Genomic DNA, 25,653 nt, shown 5'->3' with positions numbered 1-25,653 from the left:
GATAACAATTCCTTTTGCCAATTTCATCGTCAACCTGGTCATGATACTGAAATTTTTTTTGCATTGAAGAATAAGATTCAAGACTTGATTGATAATAATACTATATCTGTGGAAGGCGTGAATGATAAAGGGAATAAATTAATTTCTCCTCCTAATCAAAATATTAAGATTCTCACTGATCCCTTCTCGTCTCATACCTCTAACATTATTGAGATTGTGCCTAATTCTCTATCTTCTACAGAATTCACCTCTATGGCTCCAAACTTGGTTAATATGGTAAAAACACAAGATTTTCCTATTGATCCCTATATTACATTTGACCCTCGTGAGACCATTAGAGCACTCGATGGCCTTTTATACATAGTTGCAAAGGTTAAGGATATCCCTTGCCATGGTGCTTTGATTGATCCCTCTTGCATGGTTAATGTCATAAGTGAAGAGTATCTTTTCACTTTACGATTGCATACACCACTATATGATGCTTCTAATGTGGTTATGAAGTTATTTGATGGCTTCTCTTGTCCTACCATTGGTTCTATCACCCTTCGTATTGAATTTCATGCTAAATCCATGGATGTTGACTTTGTTATCATACCTTCTTCTGAGCAATTCCATGTGAAGTTGGGCTATCCTTGGCTATCTTCCACGAAGGTTATTGCTTCTCCAATCACAAGTGTCTTAAACTTCCTCACAATTGAGAAATCATAATTGTGAACCATAGCTTATTTTGTCCCTTCAAAAGAAGTTCCGGTGTTCCTATTGATTTCTTTTGGCCTAAACAATTTCAATCTCTTCTATCAAGGAGCGATTCTCTTTTTCAATATTATAAAAAATGAAAGAGAGATATGATCTTATCCTTAAGTCAACCTAGATCACCAATACTTGACATTCCTATTATTCTTCAAGATGAGGGTCTTCCCCTCTCAGAAAGAACTAATCTCTCTCCTAAGGAAGATTGTCCACCTACCCCTATGGATGTGACTTTACCTTCTCTTAAGGAGAACAACAATATTCTTCCTAAGATTATACCTATACCTCCTCCTCATGATGGACCTGGTTTCCTTCCTACACCTAATATTCCTCCTTTCTATGGCAAAGTTATACCTCCTTCCTCTTATCGAGAGAAGAGGCATGCTTCTCCTATTGTTCAACCAAAAAAGACCTCAACCTAATCCTTCCACTATCAAGGAGAGAAATGTTCCTACTTTTTCAAGTGTTCTTCCTCCTTCTAAACCTTCCACTAAGACTCGACAAAATCATTGTGCAAGAGAATGCCGTCAAAGAAGTCATGTTTGATCTCGTGAATCTATCCCTGAAAACACTCAATCTCCTTAGACTCCAACAGTAGACAAGATTCCCTTTTCTCCTAAGCAAGATGTTCAACCTACATCTCCAAATCATAAATTGCATAAAACATGTGATGGTTTTACTTCTATTCGTGTTCTTTCTCCTCTTTCTCTAAACTTTGATAAATAAATGGGTGAAAATGTTATTCATAATGGCAATACAACTCTTAATTCTTTTGATAGTGAGTATGAGTATGATATGGACAAGAATTTATCAGATGAGTTTTCACAAACCCTAATCCTAGCTCCTAGAATCGAACAAAGTGACTTACAACATGAGCATAGTCCTTGTTTGGATATTGTGATAGCTCCATCTGTTATTCTTGATGTCACTCCTCTAGCATGTTTCTTTCCTTCCTGAAATAGTGATCAGCAAGATCGGGAGGCGGATGTCATGCTAGATTAGCGATACTAGCACTGTAGATCTTCTCTCTCTCTCTCCTTTCTTTCTCTTTTGTGACTGTTCTTCTATGTGTATCCATGTTCTTCTATTGTTCCCTTAATGTCTACTTGGGGATGATGCAAAGCATTGAGATCTTCTCTTGGTCTCTTTTATGTTGACTCAAAAGACATCCTCTCTTCCCTTTCTTCTAAGGTAGTGTCCTTCTTTGGGGAATAAAGATTATTATATGCATATACATGCATGATATACATGAGTTATCATACAAAATACTGACCCTGAGGAATGTGATACTACCTCATGTTTCGTGTTCATTATCCTTGGGTTTATTTCTCGATTGGGGGCTAAATACTTGCTATAATGTGCTTCCTCCTTCTCTCTCTCTTGGTTGTCTCCCACCTTAAAGAAATCACTCCCAATAAGGTGCGTGCAATCACTTTAACATGGGGGCATACACTCTGCTCATATTTTCCTTCTTGTGATACTTAGAATTACTTAGTGAAATTTATTTTTCTTTGCAATCTTTAGTATCCTTTTCTTTCATGACTCATTGTGAAGGGAACTTTGCTACTTGCATTCATGGTTCTCCCCTTCTCGATCTTCCCTTTTACTTTGTCAATAAAAGTCGTAAGATCCTAATTCCACTAGGGGCTTGGTGCATCTTGCCTCCTTGATATGGTAAAAGTATTTCAATCTTATTTCCTTGAACTTTACCGATAGTATTGGCATACGCTTATACTCCCGCTAAAGTGGGGGCTAAATGTGGTGTCATAAAATTGTGACCCTAGTAATTTTTGGCTGCATTAGGGTCCTCATGCATGTGAATTCAAATCCTCTAGCCAGATTGGAGACCAGAGATTGCTCAGCTTGCGGAAACAACTTCTTCCTTGGCCTCTGCATCACCCCGTCTGCACTATGTCCTAGAGAAAGGGGTAGGATAGGGGTGTGACGCCACTATCCCCCCTTGAATAGAAGGGTGGTTCCCTTGTTCTCCTAGGATATGGGTGTGGTGACCCAGTCCCTGCCCTATTTTGGGGCAAGACCCTTCCTAGGGTTGCATTGTTGGTTGTGCCTTGGGTGAGAAACTCCCCCAATATCGGCCCGTCACAAAATTCAAATCCACTAACATGTATTTAAGGGCATTCGTCCTCTCATTTGCATAAGTGGAAATTTGATAAGTTGGATAGGTCGAAGTTGGAGAGATTCAAGTGTGTGCAAGTGATCAAGCATTCAAGCATTGAGCATTCTCAAGTCTCCCTTTAAGGCTAGGTGTTGCATTCAAGTCAATAATTCAACCATTGAAGAGGAGATTGATTTCAACATTCAATTCCACACAAGCACTTCTATCAACATTAATATCAAAACCTCCCTTGAGGTGATTTACAATTTAGTCTTTCATTTACATTTACTTGGAATTACTTTCTTTCATTACTTGGTTAATTCCAAAACTGGGGTTTGACCTAAAGGAAAACCCCCAGTTCCAACTCATTTTCCTCTCTTTTTTGTGTGTAGGTTGCAGCTGCGCAACTATACTTTAGGATTCAGGCTTCATTTGCAAAGGCAGAAAAACCCTTTTCATTTCACATATTTTTTGGAGGACTGTGTACATTCCCACCACGGTCTGGGCAAATTTTCCTCAAATTCACAGGGCGACTTCATTTCGACATTTTATTTCCAGATCTGGGTGCACAACTTCATCTCATATTCCAATCTCAAGTTATAATCAATTCTTTGTCACTTTTTAACTACATAATTTAATCAATTCATTTCCATTTCAAACAAGGAAGAGGGGATCAACTTAGCATTCCCAATTCATTCATAAATCAATCTACCATCTTTGTGTGGAGAGATTGAATCTAGTGAATTATCCTCTCCTATTTCTAATGTAACATGGTGAAAAGTTCTTGAATGGTAATCAATAGTGAAATGCTCATCTCTCTTTGAGGGAAAGGGTAGTTTTTGAAAGTTGAGCAATCTCCAGTCTCTAATCAGGCTAGAGAATTTGAACTCACATGCTTGAGGACCCTATTGTAGTAAAAAATTACTAGGGTCGCAATTTTATGACACTACATTTAGACCCCACTTTAGTGGGAGTATAAGTATACACCAATACTCCTGATAAAGTTCAAGGAAACGAGATTATGGTTTATGGTATCCTAAGAATGATGATTTCATGTTATGTGCTTAATGTAATGGTGGGAAAATGGTGAGTGATAGATCAAGAGGAAATCTATCCTTTCCCTCAAAGGGAGATGAGAGTTTTTCTATCGATTACCATTCAAGAACTTTTCACCATTACATTAGGAAGGAGATGATAATTCACTAGATTCAATCTCTCCACACAAAGATGGTAGATTGAATTCTGAATGAATTGGGAATGTTAAGTTGATCCCCTCTTTATTGTTTGAAATAGAAAGGACATTGGTTGAATTATGTAGTGAAAAAGTGACAAAGAATTGATTATGACTTGAGATCGGAATATGGGATGAAGTTGTGCACGTGGATCGGGAAGTAAAATGTTGAGATGAAGTCGCCCTACGAGTTTGAAGAAAAGTTGTCGGGACCATGGCGGGAATGTACACAATCCTCCGAAAAGTCCGTGAAACAAAAAAGGTTTTTCTACCTCTGCAAATGAAGCCTGAATCCAAAAGTACAGTTGTGAACCTACAACCTACACATAGAAAAGAGGGGGAAATGGGTTGGGATTGGGGGTTTTCCTTTAGGTCAAACACTAGTTTTGGAATTAACCAAGTAATGAAAGAAAGTACTTGCAAGTAGATGTAAATGAAAGACTGAATTATAAATCACCTCAAGGGAGGTTGTGGTAGCAATATTGATAGAAATGCTTGTGTGGAATTGAATATTGGAATCAATCTCCTCTTCAATGGTTGAATCCTTGACTTGAATGCAACTCCTAGCCTTGAAGGGAGACTTGAGAATGCTCAATGCTGGAAAAGAATGCTTGATCACTTGTGCAACTTGAATCTCTCCAACTTATGCAAATGAGATAGCGAATACCCCCTTAAATACATGTTGGTGGATTTTATTTTCATCACAGGCCGACATCGGGGAAGTTTCCTACCTGAGGCACAACCAACAATGCAACCCTAGGAAGGGTCCTACCCCAAAATAGAGCAGGGGCAAGGGCACCATGCCCCTGTCTTGGGAGGATAGTGGTGCCACACCCCTATCCTAACCCTTTCTCTGGGGTAGAGTGCGGATGGGGTGATGCAGAGGCCAAGGAAGAAGTTGTTTCCACAAGCCGAGCAATCTCTAGTCTCCGATCAGGCTAGAGGATTCAAGTTTGCATGCGTGAGGATCCTAATGCAATCAAAAATTTCTAGGGTCGCAATTTTATGACAGTACACTTACACTGATGTAGATTGGGTTGGTGATGTTGATGACTGGAAGAGTACTACTGGTGGAGCATTCCTTTTAGGTAAGAAGTTGGTTTGATGGGCTAGCAAGAAACAAGATTCAGTATCTTTATCTCCTACTGAAGCTGAGTACATTGTTGTTGCTAGTAATTGCACTCAGATAGTTTGGATGATGCAAATGTTGAAAGATATCAGAGTTATTCATGACGAGCCTACTGTTATGTACTGTGATAATTCTAGTTCTTTAAATATGTCAAAGAGTCTAGTGCAACATTGAAAGACTAAGCATGTGTCAATAAAATATAACTACTTGAGAGAGCAAGTTAGTGAAGGGGAGGTGAAGCTGGAGTATGTATCTACAAAGTAACAAATTATTGATAATTTCACTAAAACTTTGCCTATAGATACATTGTCTATTTGAGAGACAAGTTAGGGGTATCCACCCCTCTTGGTGAGAATTAGGTGCATTGAGTTGCATCGATCTGGTGGAATTTAGAGCCTTATTCATTTATCTAGATTGATGAGTTGTTGTTGCTCCTCTGTTGGAGTAGTCTGTTGATTTGGTTGTGTATCCCAGGGGGAGAGATTCATGATTCTATATTGGGAGAGAGTTTGATTTTCTATTTTGGAGATCTTTGGCATTGTTGTCAAAGGGGGAGAGAGATCATGTGAAAAACTGCTTTATCTATTTTGATCTTAGGGGGAGATTGCTGGTGATATCTTGTTTCTTTGCATTGACTGTTTTTCACATTCATATGTTGCCATCAATACCAAAGGGGGAGATTTTTTTATTGTTGAGGAGATTGTTGGATATGGTTGTTGTCATTGCTTCTAGTAGGATATGTTGTTGTCATTGATGTCAACATATTCCTGATCTATTCTAGTGAGTTTGGAAAGATATTCTGATCCAGTTTTGAAGTTTGGTTTTGTTGATTACTGTTTTGTGGAATATGATATTTCCTCTGGTATATTTCGATGTGATCAAATCTTATGCTGAGACTTTGGGATATTGTTTGGGATGATCTTGTGTATCTTTATTTCTGATGGTTCATGATTTGGTGCTCCACAAGTTATCTTTCTTCGTGACAATTGTTGATTGGTTGTGTTCTTGAGCTTTGAGACGTTGATCGATGAAGATTTGAAAAGTGGTGTTGGTGCAACTATTCCATATGGTTCTAATGTGCTTGATGGTGTTTCCTAGTCATGTCCTATTTGTTTTGGTGATCTACATTAATTGTTGTGTGAGTTTTTGGTGACTTCTATGAATCAGTGATGATTTTCGTGTTATGTGATATTTCTGGTGGTGTAGCGTGTTGTCATTGATCTTCACATGATTTTCGATTGACGTGATCATTTGGGAATTTGAATTAGGTCCATGCTATGTAATGCAAATCATTATATTGGTCCAGTGATCGATCTTTGTATCATGTAATGTAATTTTTGTAATTATGAGTTGAGGGTTGAGGGTTAGCTGACCTTTTTATCAAGGTTGATGATTTGTATTTATAGGTGAGATGATTATGTAATTTAGGTGTCGGTATTGTGTCTGCATTATCAAAGAGAGGTGATTGTGCGAACAAGAGACTTATCATTCAGTGTATTATTGAGGTGAGATTGGTGTTGCAGAGCAGACATTTATCTTAGTTCCAACCATGGTTTTTCCCTTAACTGGGTTTTCCATGTCAAAATCTTGGTATTGTATGTTGTGCTGTTAATTTTCTTATCTGATTCATTGCTGCAGTTTGTCAGTCTATGTTTAGAAGTTTAATTTGTTTTGATCTGGTGAAGACTAATTCACACCCCCCAGTCTTCCTTCTTGATTGTTGCTAACAGTATCATGTATTACATTTCATGTTATGTGTTTGATTTTGTATTGGGTGTGAGGGGATGATCTTCTATCACTCTCTTCGGAGAGACACAGAATGTCATGATTCCTCTTCACTGGTGTGCGAGTTATTGTTGGTTATACGTATGTTGTTCATGTATATGCTCTTCTTGGTGATGCAGGGTTGCAGGTACAAGGTATCGACTCCGCTTGGTTCTGAGGTCTAAGAATGCTTACATAATCTCGATGGAAGTTGTGGGAGATAGCATAAGGGTCCTTACCCTTAGCCGTGCTTGGTCGTAGGACATGTGTGTTCTTTGTTTAATGTCAACCCTATCGGATTGCCACATCTGTAAAATTCCAATATCTTGGTATATTGTTTTTGTTGGTGTTTATGTGGGTTTTATTGCATTATTGTGTTGGTAGATTTTAATTACAAATTTATGATAAGGTGTTCTTTATATTTGGTATGAGTTTAATTAAGTACTCTTTCTTAAGTGAATTGAAAATAAAATATATGTATGTATATGTGTGTGTGTGTGTGTATACATATATATGTATATACATGTATTAGAATATTAATATCATTATTATTAATTAATAAATTAATATTAATACTTTAAATAAATTAATCAATATTAGTGTTTTATTTAAATAAATTAAAATATAAGTTTTATTGGTTAATAAATTAATGTTTATGCTTTTAATAAATCAATTTCATATTAGTGCCTTATTTAATAAATTAAAAATAAAGCTTTATTGAATAATTAATTAAATTGTTGTTTAATTGTTGAAATAAATTAAATTATAAATTAAGTTTCTATTAAAAAATAAAGTGATTAAGTTATTAAATAAATATATTGATGGAAATTAATAAAAAATTAAATAATATGTTGGAAAGTTATTAATTATATAAAATGCAGTATTTATTTCTAAAAAGGCTTTATTGTTTTATTAATTTAGTGGTATTAATTTTAAAGAATAAATTAATCCATAAAACAAATTTTATGGCATTTAAATTGCAAATTCATTAATTATTTATAAAAATGTTATTTTGGTATTTGGGGGTAATTGTGATTTGTGAGGGAAGTTTTCTATCTCTCAAGAGGAATTAGGGAAAGAAACAATTTATGGTTATGGGGAAAATTGATAGAAAAAAAAGAGGAAGAAAAAATGGGATTTGGGGAGGAATTGGCATAGTTGCATTTCGAGGGCGACAGATCTTGGGTGGATTCGGTGCGTGTGGATGGCTTCATCAAATGGAATTTGTGCTTCCTCAATCTTCATTTCTTCTCTAGTTGCATATTTGAGGTAGGGTTTTATTTGAAATTGTTCTTGTTTTCCTTATAAATCATCTTTGTTTATGGATTCGAATTGTGAATGATCTAGTTATAAATCTATTTGTAATCAGATTATAGAATGAATTCATGGTGCAAACTCGCATGTATGAATCCATTTAATAATTTGAATGAATTTCTATGGCTTTCAATAAAAAAACTGTGTTTCAAGTGTGCGAATCGATTTTGGGTGTTTGTCGTTTTATTGGACTATACCTTTTGATTGATCTATAAATGTTTTTCTTTAATTATGTTTTTACTACTACTAAGATTTAGTTAAATCTTTTCATAATACAACTCTTGTGTTTTTCGTATTAATTTAATTATAAATTATTTAGTTGTTAATTTATCGGTTTCCTTAATGTTGTAAATTAATATTCATTTATTAAATATTTCATTAAACTTTGTGTTATGTAACCTGCAATTTTATTTTATTATATTTAAACTTTGTATTGCGCAGACTGCAATTTTATTATATTTAAATATATTTAATATTTTATTTTTTATTTTTTTAATTCGACATTGTGCGTATTGATAGTAGAGGGGAGGATTGTGTGGTGGTAGCTTCCACCACGCCCCAACCACGACGTGGGAGGGAAGAGCTCCTCTCAACCATGGCGTGGGGGTTCCCACTCCATTGTGGGTGGAAGCTCCACCCACCAAGTGGGTGTGGGTGAGAGTGCACCCCCACATAGCTTTATTTATTTTAAATTAATTTAATTTTATTTTATTCTTTTTAAAATTTCACTATTAATAAATACAATTTTCCAATAATATTTGATTTGACAGAATTTACATTATTAAACTAATATGATTTCTCGAGATAATTTATTTTACTTTGTGTTAGAATTAATTGTTTATTTTTTATTATTTAATATTTATTTTAATATACCAAATGAGATTTATATGAAGGGAAATAAGTAATCTTGTTCAATTGGAACTAATTAATTAAAGTTGGATTAATTATAAACTAATTAGCGAGGTTCATCTTTCATGTATATAAATTTGTTAATTTGAGATCATATAAGTTTAGTTAGTGTTAGGTAAATAGAATTGTAAGATAATAATGTATTTACTTATTATTCAAGTAGTTGAATTCTCTGATATTTATACTTAGATAATGATTAATATAAATGTTATGTAGACGGTTTCTTAATCAATATTAATTAAAATTGTGATCTTAATATAAATATTATTTAATTTGTTTTTCTCATGGTTGTTGTCTATATGTAAACCTTATGCTTATGATGTCAGTGTATTGATTTTGGAGTTGTTCTGATGTGTAATTAAATCAACCCTTGATCTTTATTTTTATAGTATCCTAAACCATCAGGTGTCAGGGTTTTTGTGTCATATATGATGTTTTGGCCATATGTTTTTTAGGGCTCCAAAGGTCGGTTTTTGAGCTTTGACTTTGTTGTCAGTTTTATTATGTTCTTATTTTTGCTTGAGTTGTACTTATGAATGACTATGGTGGTATATCAGTCTCTCGATATTTTTGCATTGCCCTCCCCTTGGGATTGAGTTATGTTGTACTCTTGTGGCAAGCCTTTGTATTTGATGATATGTGGTTGAGATGCGATGTGATTCCAGCTTGATCGGAATTCATTTTATGGTCCATGGTGCTTTTGATATTTTCATGAGACTTATGAGATTATTTTGATGATGATTCTTTTGATGATGGTTGGTTTTGGTATGTTTGTTTCATAAGGGGAGTGGCTTCCAAGTGGGGGTCGAGGCCCAAAGTGGCTGCCAAGATAACCCATTGGAAGTTTCCTTAATAAGCAATAACCTAATTAATGTATTAGGGGGGTAGTTAATCACATTAAAAAGATAATTGGATGCCCCGCTCATCGCTTGAATGCTCGTTTAGGCTCAAGATGAGGTGTGGAAGGCCTGGAATGGAAAAACCAACTACCTTGTCCTCATGAAAGGTATGTTGGGTCTGCATGAGTCTTGTATGGGGGTCGGGGTTGGGAGAGGCTACCATGATAACCCATGATGGGGGTCGGGGCTTGTGGAGGCCTATCAGGATAACCCGTAGAAAGCTATGTGATAACACTCTCCCCTTGTGAACACTGGTGTCCTACTGTTCTGGTTGGAGCCTCTAGAGTACTCCTATTTAGAGCTTAGTCTATGTGTATCTTTCTTGTGGTTTCCCGATTGTAGTGAGTTAGCCCTTATGTTGTCTTCCTTGTTTGATTGCTTGAGGGCCTTATGTTTATCTTCTAGCACAGGGGTGGACCTTTTGGATCCACATGGTTGGGTTGTAGTTGCCTTCTTCCATTGGGAATTTTGTACCGGTCTTGCGTGGATTGGCTTTGTACGTGTTCCATCTTGCTCTCTTGGATTTGGTCAAATCAATGTTTCAGATGGTGACTTTATGTATATGTCAATTGTATTTTGGGTATCAAATGTAACTTGTGTATATACATGCATTCATGGAGTATGATGTAATTATGATGTAAATGATGTATCTATGATGTATTAATCATGTAAATCTTATGTAACTGAAATAAAACTTAGGTGGTATGATTTTATATCGGTTAATGAAAACATTGTTCTCCTACTATTAAATATGTTCATGTTCATAATTCATTACTTGTGTGTTATGATTAACTATAGCTAATGCTTTTCAATGAATATAGCTTTGGAATGTATTTATATTGTGAAATGTAAATGAATGAATCCATAATTTGCGTAAATGGAATACTTGGAATGTATTTATATTGTGAAATACTTAGGGAAGTGTGCACATAGGGATGTAGCTTGTAGGAGAAATTCCACGTTTTGTGGTCTTATCTTGCTGTTACATTCCCATTCGGTAGGTCATCCACCTCTTGTGGAATATTATATTATTTCTCCTACCTACCCCTAATTTTTCTTACCCACCCTTGTTTCTCATTGAGCCACATGTCATGATTGTGTGCTCACATATCCATTTGGCCTTGCCTATATATGCAGGCCTATATTCATTGTATTGGTTAATCCAGTTGATCATTTGTATATTGATGAGAATATAGTTCATTCTTGTCATACTATTGTCTTTCTTTATGCTTTTCATTATTCCCTTGATCTTGGAAAAATCTCACATGGTATTAGAGTCATTGGGGCTTCATTGATTGGTTTTTGGAGACATCTTTGAAGGCTTCTGATTTTAGATCTGAGGTACTGCATGTTTTTTTTTGCAGGGGTCATACCCTGTGTAGGTCACAGGGTCGTACCACCTATTGCCACCGTCCTTTCTTCTCTCAGTCAACCCCACCTACATCTCCCAACTCTGATAGAAACTACGTTCACTGACAGCTCCTCGATGTTGGCAACTCACCAACACCTCCCCGACATCTGTCCGCAACTTGCACAGTCTGCACACTGCCTCATTGCCAATCTACCACCTACTAGCTCTGACTTCAATGACCTCCCACCAACCCAGCAGCCCACAACACTCCCATCGGCCTGGCCACCTCCTGCCAGCCTTGACAGTCTGCCGGCTTCGGCAACCTGCAACTCGCTGACCGCTCACCTCCTGCACTGGCCTCCGCTCAGTCATCACCACCAGTGACAGCGGCCACCTTCCGACCACTACGAGATGTCACCTCCCCCCAGTGAACCCATATCTGCCATGTGGTAGGAGGCCACTGGCCCATGGGAAACACATTCTGACATGTCATCGCTCAGTTAGCTGCCACATTAGTATATCTGTACATCCAGGGAGAAGGGTGCGATGAACATTTTGATAATCATACGGTCATCAAATTTAACATAGTGAATTATTGACATCAACCTACGTCAGCATCTTTTTGAAAATTTTAGACCCCACTCCGTTGAGCAGTTTGGTATTTTAGCTCAACTTTGGAGGCTCATAACTTGATCTATTTTGCTCCTTTTTGGGTGCAATTTTTTTTGATTTGGGATAACTTTTTGTGCTCTCTGCAGTGGTGTGGTTATTTTCTGATTTTGGTGTATAAGTTTTTCAGAATTTTCAGATTCTCTTAGTTGTACATGTCTAATCCTCAATTTTGCAACTTCAAAGGCTTCATTTGGGCTCATACAACCTCCTTTTCAGGTGCAATTTTTTTTGAAAGTGCATATTTTTTTGTCTACTTTCATAATCTATCATCAGTTTGCAGAGATTTTGAGTGGATATTGTACTTTCAGATATTGGTATTTTTTGGCCTACTTGGTACTTGTAATTTGCTTGGATCTTAGTTTAGATCTCTTGCATTTTCAGTTTGAGTTTCCTTTGGCCGCTTTAAGGAAGTTGTAAAGTTGAAATCAGAAGTCCACTTTGCCATTTTTGGCAAGTGGCTCATTGTACACGCACTAAGTATAAAGTTCCAAATCATCATTTGTGGGGGTGTTCTTTGATTGAGTGAATTTAGGGGGGGTGTCTTGTGTGATTGTGCCTCTCTTTCCTTGTGCTCTTTCATTTTTGTTGCTACGAGTCCTCATAAATTTTGACCTTTAACTCCTCATAATTATGCATCTTGGAAAATTAAAGCATGGAGCAAACTAATAGAAAAAGGACTCACGCATTACATAGATGGAACAATAGTAGCACCACCAGGTCCTAAGGCTAATCCTAATGCTTAGTTAGAATGGATCACTAAGAATTGCATGGCTCTTGGAACTTTGCATAACTGTGTATCAGGTGACCTCATTTTTCACATTGAGAAGTGTTCTACAATCATAGAGGCTTGGGACATGTTTCAGAAATTGTATGGTCAAGTTGATGAAATCAGAGGCTACAAGATTGACAATGAGCTCATGAACTTGGATCCCAAGAGTTTTGATACAATCCAAGGTTATATCACCAAAGTAAATGAGCTAAGAGCAAAGATTGTGGATTGTGGAATTGACAAAAAGGATGCTCAGTTGATATTTAACTTGTTGGATAACCTTTCACCTAAATATGCAGCATTTGTTTCTAGCTTCCAAACTCATCGTTTGACAATGGGGAGTTCCTACACTATGCCTTCATTTGATACTTTCACATAAATTTTGATGTTGGAACAATCTAAGTTGTTGAACATGGGGATTCTCAAGTCTTCAAAGTCCAAGGCTTTGGTGTCTAAACAAGGGAGTCAAGGGAGTCAAGGCAAAGATTCCAACAAGAAGAAGAAGCAATCTAAGTCAAAGCCACAACAAGAGAAAGGAAAATCATCCTCTCCATCACAAGGAGATTTTTCATCCTCTTCCAAGAAGGGGACTCCACCTAATAAGGATAAACCAACTTGTGCTTATAGCAAGAAGTATGGTCATGATGAGCATCGATGCCAAACCAAGCAAGTTGATGAGTTGACAAATCTTCTTAAGAAGAACAACATCAATTTTCCATCCGACTACAACAAGAAGGAATCATCTCCTTCTACCTCACAGTCTAAGGGAAAAGGGCAAGCATTTGTAGCTAAAACAGGTTCTTCAGAATAGTGGATACTTGACTTAGGTGCCTCTTATCACATGTATTCTACAAAGGTGTAGTTTTATTCATTTGAGCCATCAAAGGTACCTCACATTTACATAGGAGATGATACACAAGTTGAGGTTGAAGGGAAAGGTTTGGTTGACATGGATGATGGAACATTTGATAATGTTCTTTATGTTCCTAACTTGTCTACCAATCTTCTCTCTATCTACCAAATCACTCACTATGAGGATAGGAAAAAGGTTGAGCTTACACCTGATTCAGTTGTGGTCAAAGAACTTGATAATGATGCCTTGGTAGTAGTGGGACAAGTCAATGACAACTCAAGGCTTTATTCATTCTCCCACTTTGTGCCAAGTTCTCCTTCTAGGACCTCGCTTACTCATTCAAATTCAAAAAGTAAGCTATGGCATGAGCGGTTTGGTCACCTCAACTACCGCTATCCTCAATAGCTTAGCACTAAAGACATGGTCACGGGTCTACCTTGAATCTATTTTTAAGAGGGTGTATGTTCAGGATGTTCCATGGGAAAGCATCCCGAGGAGAAGTTTGATAAGGGGAAAGTTTGGAGAGCTTTGGAAGTTCTTCAACTTGTTCACAGCAATGTAGCAGGTCCATTTCCATCACCTTCATTTAGTAGGGCCCGCTATGTCCTCACCTTCAATGATGACTACTCTTGCTTCACTTGGGTTTATTTGCTTGTTCATCAGAGTGAAGTGTTTGACAAATTTGTAGACTTCAAGGCTCATGTGGAGAAGCAATCAGGGAAAGTGGTCAAGATTCTTTGCACACATAATAGAAGGGAATATGTGAACAAAAGGCTTGAAGATTTTTGTATATTTGAGGGGATTGATCTTCAACATTCAGCTACCTACACTCCATAGTAGAACGGAGTTACAGAACACAAGAATATAACTCTCAAGGAAATGACTAGCTATATGATACATGCACATTCTCTTGATCTTGACTTTTGGGCAGAGGCTAACAATTGTGCCACACACATCCAAAATCGGGTTCCTCACAAAGAGTTGACAAGCATTACTCCTTTTGAGGCTTGGGCTGGTATGAAACCGATTGTGAGACATTTCAGAGTCTTTGGGTGTCCAACATGGGCTCACATTCCTCCGCAGAAATGCAAGGCATTGGGAACCTCAGAGTAGGGCTTGTATTTTTGTTGGGTATCCTGAGAGTGTTAAGGCATATCGATTGATGGATCCTAAGACACATGAGGTGTTTATTTAGAGGAGTGTTTATTTTGAGGAAATCTCTCTTATCTTGGTCTCCCTTCCACCTCTACCTTCCTCCATTGTGAATAGTGATGAGAGTGATATCAGATGGTTAGACTCCTTCAACTCTGACTCACAAGGTTACACCTCCACAGGGTCCACTTGTAGTTGAGGAGCCTCACTCTCCACCTCCACCTAGACCTCGTTGGGCTTGATAGAAACTTGAGTCAGCGGGTTCTCTTTTTGGGGATCCTTCACATACATAGAGGACTTGATTACAACATCAAGACCTTCCACATGCATACATTTCTACCGCTTCTGATCCACAGACCTTTCAGGAAGCATCAGGGGTTCCCGAGTGGGACCAAGCTATGGAGGAAGAGTATATTTCCTTGATGAGGAACAACACTTGGGAGTTAGTCCCTCTCCTTAAGGGGAGATATATGGTTCGATGTAAGTGGATCTATCAGACCAAGTTTGCAGCGGATGGTAGTGTGGATAAGTAACCTTGTTGCGAAAGGTTTCTCACAAGTTTGAAGTGTTGACTATACTAAGACCTTTGCACCCATAGACAAGATGAATTCCATTCACTTGACACTTGCTATTGCTACAGCTCATGGTTGGGCTATACATCAGATGCATGTGAAGAGTTCTTTTCTTCATGAGGATCTTGATGAGGAGATATATATGGAGCAGCCACGGGGTTTCGTCCAGAATTCTTCCTTGGTTTGCAAACTAAGGAAATCTCTCTATGGCCTTACGTAGGCCCCCAGGGCTTGGTACTCCAAAATGATTTCATTTCTTCTCTCGGCAGGGTTCACCAGGTGTCATTCCGATCTGAATATCTACATTTTGTGACATGATGACTCACACTTGATACTTGTGCTCTATGTTGATGATTTGATCATTACTAGGAGCACCACATCCATCATTAATTAGCAGTGTCAAATTTGATTTGCATGACAAATTTTCTATGACTGACTTGGGTCTTTTGCACTACTTTCTTGGGATAGAGATTTCACAGTCACCTTCTATGGATTACACTTTTGCAGCCCAAGTATGCTCTTGATCTACTTTCATGCTTTCATGTGGCTGATTGTAAGCCTACATTGACTCCCTTTCTTTTAGGAATCAAGCTTGAGGCTAGGTACTCTTCTCCACCAGTTGATGCCATATTGTATCATCAGCTTGTGGGTAGTCTCATCTACTTGACTCACACATTCCCTGACATTTCATTTGTTATTGGCATGGTTTCCCACTTCATGCAGGAACCAGATGAGCTTCATTCGAAAGCCGCCAAATGCATCCTACACTACATCTAGGGTACACATCATTATGAGATTCACTATGCAGTAGGCACAAGACTTCACTCGGTTGGGTACACAGATTCTAATTGGGGTGGTGATCTTGATGATCATAAGTCTACTTCTGGTTACATCTTTCACCTTGGTTCAGGCCCCATTTGTTGGTAGAGCAAGAAGTAGCATGCTATTTCTCTCTCTTCAACTAAGGCTAAGTATTGAGGGGTTGTTAACACAGTGACTAAGACTATTTGGCTTCAACATATTCTTACAAAGTTTTGGTTCTCCACTCCATGACCGACAGTTCTACATTGTGACAATTAGAGTGGTATTGCAATCTCAAAGAACCCAATTCAGCCTCAGCGGACCAAACACATTGAGATTCATATGCATTGCATTCGAGAGTTGATTCAGAAGCAAGTCATTGATTTGCAATATTGTCCTACAGTGGAGCAAGTTGTAGACATATTCACCAAATCCTTCACTGAGAGTAAGTTCCAGCAGATCTTTTAGGGGTGTAAGATGTTTCATTAGAGGGGGGCAGTTGACTTCTCCTTCCTCTCTTATAGGGGTGACTTTTTCCTCCTTGAGGTTTTGTCCTTCTTCTTTGAGAGCCTCTTTTTACGTTCATCTCTCTTTTGTGGGGTGGAGTTTTTTTCCCACTAGGTTTTCTCCCTTTCTCCATTTGTGAGAGATTTCATTGCATAGGTTTGCTTGCATTTGCATATTGTACATGGGTACCTATCATGGCCTAGTAGCTGGGACCCATCTTGCATTGTTGACTTGAGTCTTGATTCCCCTAAGTTGCACTTAAGGGGGGGTATTGGTGTAATTATTTATTCTTATAGGATATAATTACACTTTACTTAAGTTAACTTAGGATAATGCATCTCATCATTGTTTGGATATGTGACACTTAGGGAAGTGTGCACATAGGGATGTAGCTTGTAGGATAAATTCCACCTTTTGTGGTCTTATCTTGCTATTACATTCGACATTCAGTGGATCATCCACCTCTTGTGGAATATTATTTTATTTCTCCTACCTACCCCTACTTTTTCTTACCTACCCTTATTTCTCATTGAGCCATGTGTCATTATTGTGTGCTCACATATCCATTTGGCTTTGCCTATATATGCAGGCCTATATTCATTGTATTGGTTAATCCAGTTGATCATTTGTATATTGATGAGATTATAGTTTGTTCTTGTCATACTATTGTCTCTCTTTTATTCTTTTGATTGTGCCCTTGATCTTGGCAAAACCTCACAATGCTAATTAATATGATATTAAAATTGATTCTTTTAGAGTGTAAACTTTTTTTTTTTTCTTATGGTCACTTGATGATTTTTTCTCTATTCGAATATGAATGATTCAATTTCATTTGAACACCTTTGCATATTTGTTTTAAATATGATATCAAACTTATTTTGTCATACTTCCCAATTCATAAATGGATATTTATTTGACTTTCATAGATTTAATGTTGATTAACATAGATTTTTTAGGTTAGCCTCTCTTTCAAAATACTATTGAAATCTTGATGTAACTTTTTTGTTTAACATAAAATACATCTCCCTTTAAAACATTAAAAAAAATACAATTGATTAAGTGGTACGAGGTGTAATTAAATTCAAAAAGTAAAAACATGTAATATTTATTTTTGCAAATAAATACACAAACTATTGGCAACAAGGCAACAAATTGAGAGGGCGGTGAATCAGTTTTCCCACAAACTTTATTCAACTCAAACACAATTTCAGATTTGATAATTAAGAGTGAAATCATAAATAAAAACCACATCAATAACACACATAACACCAAGATTTTTGATGTGGAAAACCTGTTTAAGGAAAAAACCACGATGGGAACCTATCCAGAATATGATGATACCCTGTTAGAAGTATATGAAATATTACAATGGGGAATGCATGTGCATTCAGGCACATTGCCTAGAGCTCACTGCTCAAAACACATAACAAAGAGGGGTACAACCCTTAGGAAGACTCACTATCTTGCAAACACATTCAGATTACATCTTGAAGATCATGAACTGATAAAATAGCATCTCCTCATGCCTGGTTATAGTTCCAGTTAAGAACATAACACATATTCATCTCTTTCGCACTTCTTCACACCTCTTCTCTACTATCAAATGATTAATACATTATTTGCACACACAAATACCTCTCTCACATGATTATCACATTTATTTATACATATCATCAACCTATCTTTCAAGATTGGCTCAACACACATCACAAATTGCAAAGCTATAATCATACACACTACAACATTACATGCAGACCAAAACAATTTTAGCTAAGATATAGTATGGACCAAAATCAACACCTTGAACAAGAAACACCTCCAAGAATTATGCCTCGAACATCCGCAACACACTATAATCATCATGTCGGCCAAGAACATGAGGAACTAGATCAAAGAAAATCATCAATAACATGCACAATGATCAATGCAGACCATCAACGTGGATAGGAAATGATCTAGAAACATCCACAAGAATCATGAATTACCACAACAATAACCACAACACCACCACTTACTATAATCTTCATCATCATTATATCAAACTTCAAAAACACTAATTGAATTGACTATCAAACTAAAAGATTCACTTGCAGACCTCCAAATCACAAACCATCTGAATTGACGACACGTCATAATTTTTGAAACACTCTGCAAAAACCACAAACCAAGATGTTGCAATGTGGAGAAAAATCCAAAACATTGATCAACACTAAACAATTGAAAAACCAACAGCAATACCGGATCTCATAACTCGATCAAATCTCCATGCGAACCTCTGAAACTATACCTGAATCAACTAGAGATACTTATCTCAAAACCCTTTAATCTGCAACACACTGGCCAAACCAACTCATTTAATCTGACTACAATACTGAAACATACAGAGGAATATGTTGACATCAATGACAACATATTATTCCAACAAACTTGTCAGTAATCTCCCCCTTTGGCATTGATGACAACATATGAATGTGAAAAAAATCAATGCAAAGAAATAAAGTAATTAGCTCCCCCTTAGATCATGCACACAACTCAACATAGGTTTTTCACATAGCACTCTCTCCCCCTTTGACATCAATGCTAAAGGCACATATTGCACAAATCTCTCAACAATCTCCCCCTTTGACCAAACTCTCTCTCCACAACTGAACATCAAAATTAACAAATTTGAACATTTGAACCACCACACTGACTACTCCCCCTGAGTAGTAGCCACCACTCATCAATCTGGATCACAAGATATCTCTGTGAAATCCACTGTAATGATGAAAATCCATGCATCTTAGTTCTTATCAAGAGGGTCAATCATCCCTAGCTTCTCTCTAAGATACTCAAAAGTATCTTTAGGCAAAGGCTTAGTGAAGATATCTACAATTTGTTCCTTTGTAGATACATAGTCCAATCTGACTTCCTTCTCATTCACCTTTTCTCTAAAGAAATGAAACTTGATTGATATATGCTTGGTCTTTGAATGGAACACCAGATTAATAGCATTTGAATTATCACAATATATACCAGTAGGCTCATCATAGATAACTCTGATATCCTTTAATATCTACTTCATCCATACCACCTGAGTACAATTGTTGGTAGCAGCAATGTTCTGCCTCTGCAGTAGATAAAGAAATTGCATTTTTCTTCTTACTCATCAATGAAACCAATCTCTTACCCAAGAAAAATGCACCACCAGTAGTATTCTTCCAGTCATCAACATCACCTACCTAATCAGCATTAGTAAAAGCACTCAAAAGTAAAGTCGTCATCTTTAGGATACCACAAACCAAAATCAATTGTCCCTTTCAAGTATCTAAATATTCTTTTCACAACTACAACATGAGATTCCTTAGGATTGGCCTAAAATCTAGCAACAAGACAAACAACATTCATAATATCCAGTCTAGTCTGAGTCAAATATAATAATCCGTCAATCATAGATCTGTATCTAGTCTGATTTTCTTTCACAGAATCATCATCCTTATTCAACTTACATTTGGTCACCATAGGAGTACCAATTGGCTTTGAGTCATCCAAACCAAAATTCTTCAACAATTCCTTCACATACTTGGACTGAGATATAAAAATGCCTTTATCAAACTGAGTAATTTGTAGTCCCAAGAAGAATTTCATCTCACCAATCATAGACATCTCAAACTCATTTTGTATCTCATCAACAAATGTTTTGCACAAACCATCATCTCCACCAAAAATAATATCATCAACAAAAACTTCAACAATTAAAATGTTATCATTATCAATCTTGAAATAGAGATTACTATCAGTAGTACCTTTATTAAATTCAATCTTCATCAAATATTTATCTAATCTGGCATATCAGGCTCTTGGGGCTTTCTTCAATCTTCAAACCATATCTTTCTTATTTTTCAACTAAAATCCATCCCGTTTCTCTATATAAACTTCCTCTTCCAACTCACCATTAAGAAAGGCTAACTTGACATCCATTTGATAAACTTTTCTAATCTTTGTAAGAAGCATAAGCAAGAAATAATCTAACAACTTCTATTCTTGCCACCAAAGCAAAAGTCTCCTCAAAGTCAATTTCTTCCATCTAAGAATATCCCTTACAAACAAGTCTTTCTTTATTCCTAACAACTTCACCTTTTTCATCCAATTTATTTTGGAAGACCCATTTAGTTCCAATTACATTTTTATCCTTAGGTCTAGGAAGAAGAATCCATGTATTATTCTTTTCAGTCTGGTTCAATTAAACTTCCATTGCTTTAACCCAATTTTCATCTTTTCATGCTTCACTAACATCTTTAGGTTCAATCTTAGAAATCAAGCAATACTCTTTAGCAATTCTTCTTCTAGTCATCACACCTTTATTCTTATCACCTATGATCTGATTTTCTAAATGATTCAACCTCACATACCTGCGAGTCTTAGGATTTCCTTAATTTTCAAGCTCTTGAGTTCTTTCTTCTCCACTAGCACTAGTCTCTCCTTGATCTTCTAACTTTTCCAAAACAACTTGAATTAGGCTCTGGTTCTGCACTTTCTTTCCTTTACTAGAGCTACTAATCTGATCATCTGAATCATATCTAGAGCATCTGGGCCGATACTCATTACCTTCATCAACTTTCACATTAGCACTTTCAAACATCTTCATCAATCTCTTATTATAACACTAGTAGGCCTTTCTCTTAGTAGAATAACCAAGAATAATTCCTTCATCACATTTTGCATCAAACTTCCCTAAATATTCATCTCTTCTAATATAGAATTTAATTCCAAAAATTCTAAAGTATCTAACTGCAAGAACATGACCAAGCCATAACTCATAAGGAGTCTTACCGATATCACCTTTGATATGCACCCAGTTAAGAGTACATACAACAGTACTCAACTTCTCTCCAATAGATGTCCTACCAACGTCATGGTTCTAGCAGCTTCCTGAATTATTGCATTCTTCCTCTCCACAACACCATACTGCTTAGGTGTTCTAGGTTCATATAATTGTCTCTTCACTCCATGCTCTTCGCAAAATGCATTGAACACACCAAAAGTGAATTCACCACCTCTATAAGATCTCAGACACTTCAACTTCAGTCCAGTCTTAGTCTCAACAATGGCTTTGAAAATCTTGAACTTCTCCAAGGCTTTAGACTTCCCTCTTAAGAAAGTAACCTACATTATCCTTGAATATTCATCATTCAGCAACATGAAGTACTTGTCTCCCTGCAAGCTTCTCACTCTAGAATGACCACACAAATCAGTATGCACAAGATCCAATAATCATTTAGAATAAATATTATATTCTTTTAAAATTAACTCTTGTCTGCTTTCCTAATTGACATTCCTTGCATACCAGATCAGTAGGTTTCAACAACTTAGGAAGATCTCTCACTACTTGAGTAGAATGTATCTTAACCATGCAATCAAAATTCATATGACACATCCTTCTATGCCATAACCAACTTTCAACAATCTAAGAAATCAAACAACTTTTACCAGCAACATTCAGGTGAAAGATATTACCTTTAGTCTTTGTCCCTGATGCAATCTCAATTCCGAAACCACTTAAGATTTTATACTTGCCACTATTGAATTACAAATTATATCCCTTGTCAACCATCTATCCAACACTCAAAATATTATGCTTTAGACCTTCTACATACAAGACATCATCATTATTATTCTTACCATCAAGAGAAATGGAACCTCTACCACAAATTATACTAGCTTTGTCATCACCAAGTCTTACTACACCACCATCATACTTTTCCATACTCACAAACTTACTCTTATCACCTGTCATATGATGAGAGAAACCACTATCAATAACCCATTCATCTTTCTCTTCAACTTTGGTAGCCAAAGATTTCTCCTCATTTATGTAGCTAGTAGAATCAGTAGGCACCAGATCATCTTCCTTGATAGCAATAAAAACCCATTCATCTCTTGAATTTCCCTTATCAGATTCATCATTTGTCACACCTTTATCAACAAAATAGTAACATTTATTCTTATATTTAGACTTGTATGGCTTGGACTTGGGAACTCTTTCTGCACACCTTGAAGCAAAATGTCCTATCTTATTGCAAGAAAAATATTTAAGAGGCAATTTTCCTTCATATTTACTGGCTCCTTTAGGCAATCTTCTGGCAATCAGTGCTTCAAGCTTCTCAAGATCTCTTTCTTCTTCTTCAAGTTCTCTCATCTCCTTCTCATATTTGGATGCCCTTGTATAAATTTCTACCGGATCATATTTCTGCTTCCTGAAAATAGTAGCTTTGAATGCAAATTTTGACTTAGGAAGAGTTTCACCAAATTTTCTCAACTCAAAGGAAATAATATTTCCAATCAGCATGCCTCTAGTCACATTTGTCATAGTTTGGATCTCCTCAATAGTAGTAGCCTTTCACTTGTAAGTAGGAGGCAAGGATCTCAACACTTTAGCTACAATCTTTGAATCTTCCAACACTCCACTGACACATATGTTATTCAACACAAGCTCATTCACTTTCTGCATAAAAGAAGTTATATTCTCATTTTTTCCCATCTTCAACAACTCTTACTTTCCCTTCAATCTCTGCAACTTGGCGATCTTCACATGACTATCACCTTCATACAAAGTTTCCAACTTCTTCCATATCTCATGAGCAATCTACAAATCCATAGCATTAGTCATTTCAAAATCAGTCAGGGCACTCAACAAAGCTTCCTTAGCTCTAATATTGAATTCAACTTCCTTTATCTCATCCGGAGTTGTAGGACCATTCAAAGGAACATTATACACATTCTTAGTAATCTTCACCAATGCATCTCATGTGATACTCCATCTGGTTTTTCCAAAGAGTGTAATTAGTTCCATCAAAACTTGGACTATGCTTCTTGTAAGCATAGGTTGTCATCCCGGATCACCTCAAGCGATCAAGATTCTTTTGAAGGATCTAGCTTTGATACCAATTATTGACAACAAGGTAGCAAACTGAGAGGGGGGGTGAATCAGTTTGTTCACAAATTTTATTCAACTCAAACACAATTTTAGATCTGATAATTAATAGTGAAAGCATAAATCAATACCACATCAATAACACACATAAAACCAAGATTTTTGATGTGGAAAGCCCGGTTAAGGGAAAAACCATGGTGGGAACCTACCCATAATATGATGATACCCTATTAGAAGTATATGAAATATTACAATGGGGAGTGCACATGCATTCAAGCACACTGTCGGGAGCTCACTACTCAAAACACATAACAAAGAGGGCTACAACCCTTGGCAAGACACTGTCTTAGAAAAACATTCGGATTACATATAGAAGATCATTAACTAAAAAAATAGCATCTCCTCATGCCTAGTTACAATTCTGGTTAAGCACATAACACATACTCTTCTCTTTCGCAATTCTTCACACCTCTTCTTTACTACAAAATGATTAATACAATATTCACACACACAGATACCTCTCTCACATGATTATTACATTTATTTATACATATCATCAACCTATCTTTCAAGTTCAGCTCAAGACACATCACAAATTACAAAGCTATAATCATATATGCTACAACATTACATGTGGACCAAAACAATGTCATCTAAGACATAGTATGGACCTAAATCAACACCTCAAACAAGAAACACCTCCAATAATTATGCCTCGAACATCCGCAACATGCTACAATCATCATGTCGGCCAAGAACATGAAGAGCACCATCGGGTCAAAGAAAATCATCAATAGCACACACAATGATCAATGCCAATAATTATGCCTCGAACATCCGCAACACGCTACAATCATCATGTCGGCCAAGAACATGAAGAGCACCATCGGGTCAAAGAAAATCATCAATAGCACACACAATGATCAATGCAGACCATCAACATGGATAGGAAATGATCTAGAAACATCCACAAGATCATGAATTACCACAACAATAACCGCAACACCACCACTTACTATAATCTTTGTCATCATTATACCGAACTTCAAAAATATTAACTGAACTGACTGTCAAGCTAAAATATTCACTTGTGGACTTCCAAAGCATGAACCATCTGAATCGGAAACACGTCAGAATGTCCCAAACACCACCCAATCCGCAAACCAAGCTATTGCAATGTGGAGAAAAATCTAGAACACTGATCAACACCAAACAATTGAAAAACCAACTGCAATACCAGATCTCACAACTTAGTCAAATCTCCATGTGAACCTCTAAAACCATATATGAATCAACTAGAGATACTTATCTCAAAACCCTTTAATCCACAACAACTCATCTACAACACACTAGCCAAACTAACTCATTTAATCTGACTACAACACTAGAACATACAGAAGAATATGTTGACATCAATGACAACACATTATTCCAACAAACTTCTCAACAATATCCAACACAAAATTCATTGTATCAATATTTCATTAACTCACACATACATGTAAAATAATATCTATTGTTAACCACATAACCATTTCAAACTCTAGGGATCTCAAAAGAGGTACATTAGCACATGTAAATAATATAGTATGAGAGAGGATAGAAGACATAGAATTCAACTACCTTAGACTTGGTGCTCATTAAAAAAATAGTAGTCATCATGACATTATAATCACCAAATTAAAAGGGATTCCAATGAAACCTCTAGATTAGGTAATAGTTTTTGGAGGATTATTAAGATTTTATCATATTATATTTTCAAATTATAGAACAAAAATGATAAACACGGGATATTAATATTGTATAGAAGTAATTTATGATAATAAATAAGTATTTTAAAATATTCAATTACACTCAAGAAATGGTTAATATGATGCAAAAATGTATCATTGTTAACTACTATATTTTTAATTAAATCTCTCAAAATATAGAGAATATCACCATTCTCATT

The sequence above is a fragment of the Cryptomeria japonica genome, chromosome 5 (assembly GCF_030272615.1).
Source record: "Cryptomeria japonica chromosome 5, Sugi_1.0, whole genome shotgun sequence".
In the NCBI taxonomy this organism is placed as follows: Eukaryota; Viridiplantae; Streptophyta; class Pinopsida; order Cupressales; family Cupressaceae; genus Cryptomeria; species Cryptomeria japonica.
The sequence above is the reverse complement of the archived record's forward strand: the minus strand, read 5'-3'. Positions refer to the sequence as shown.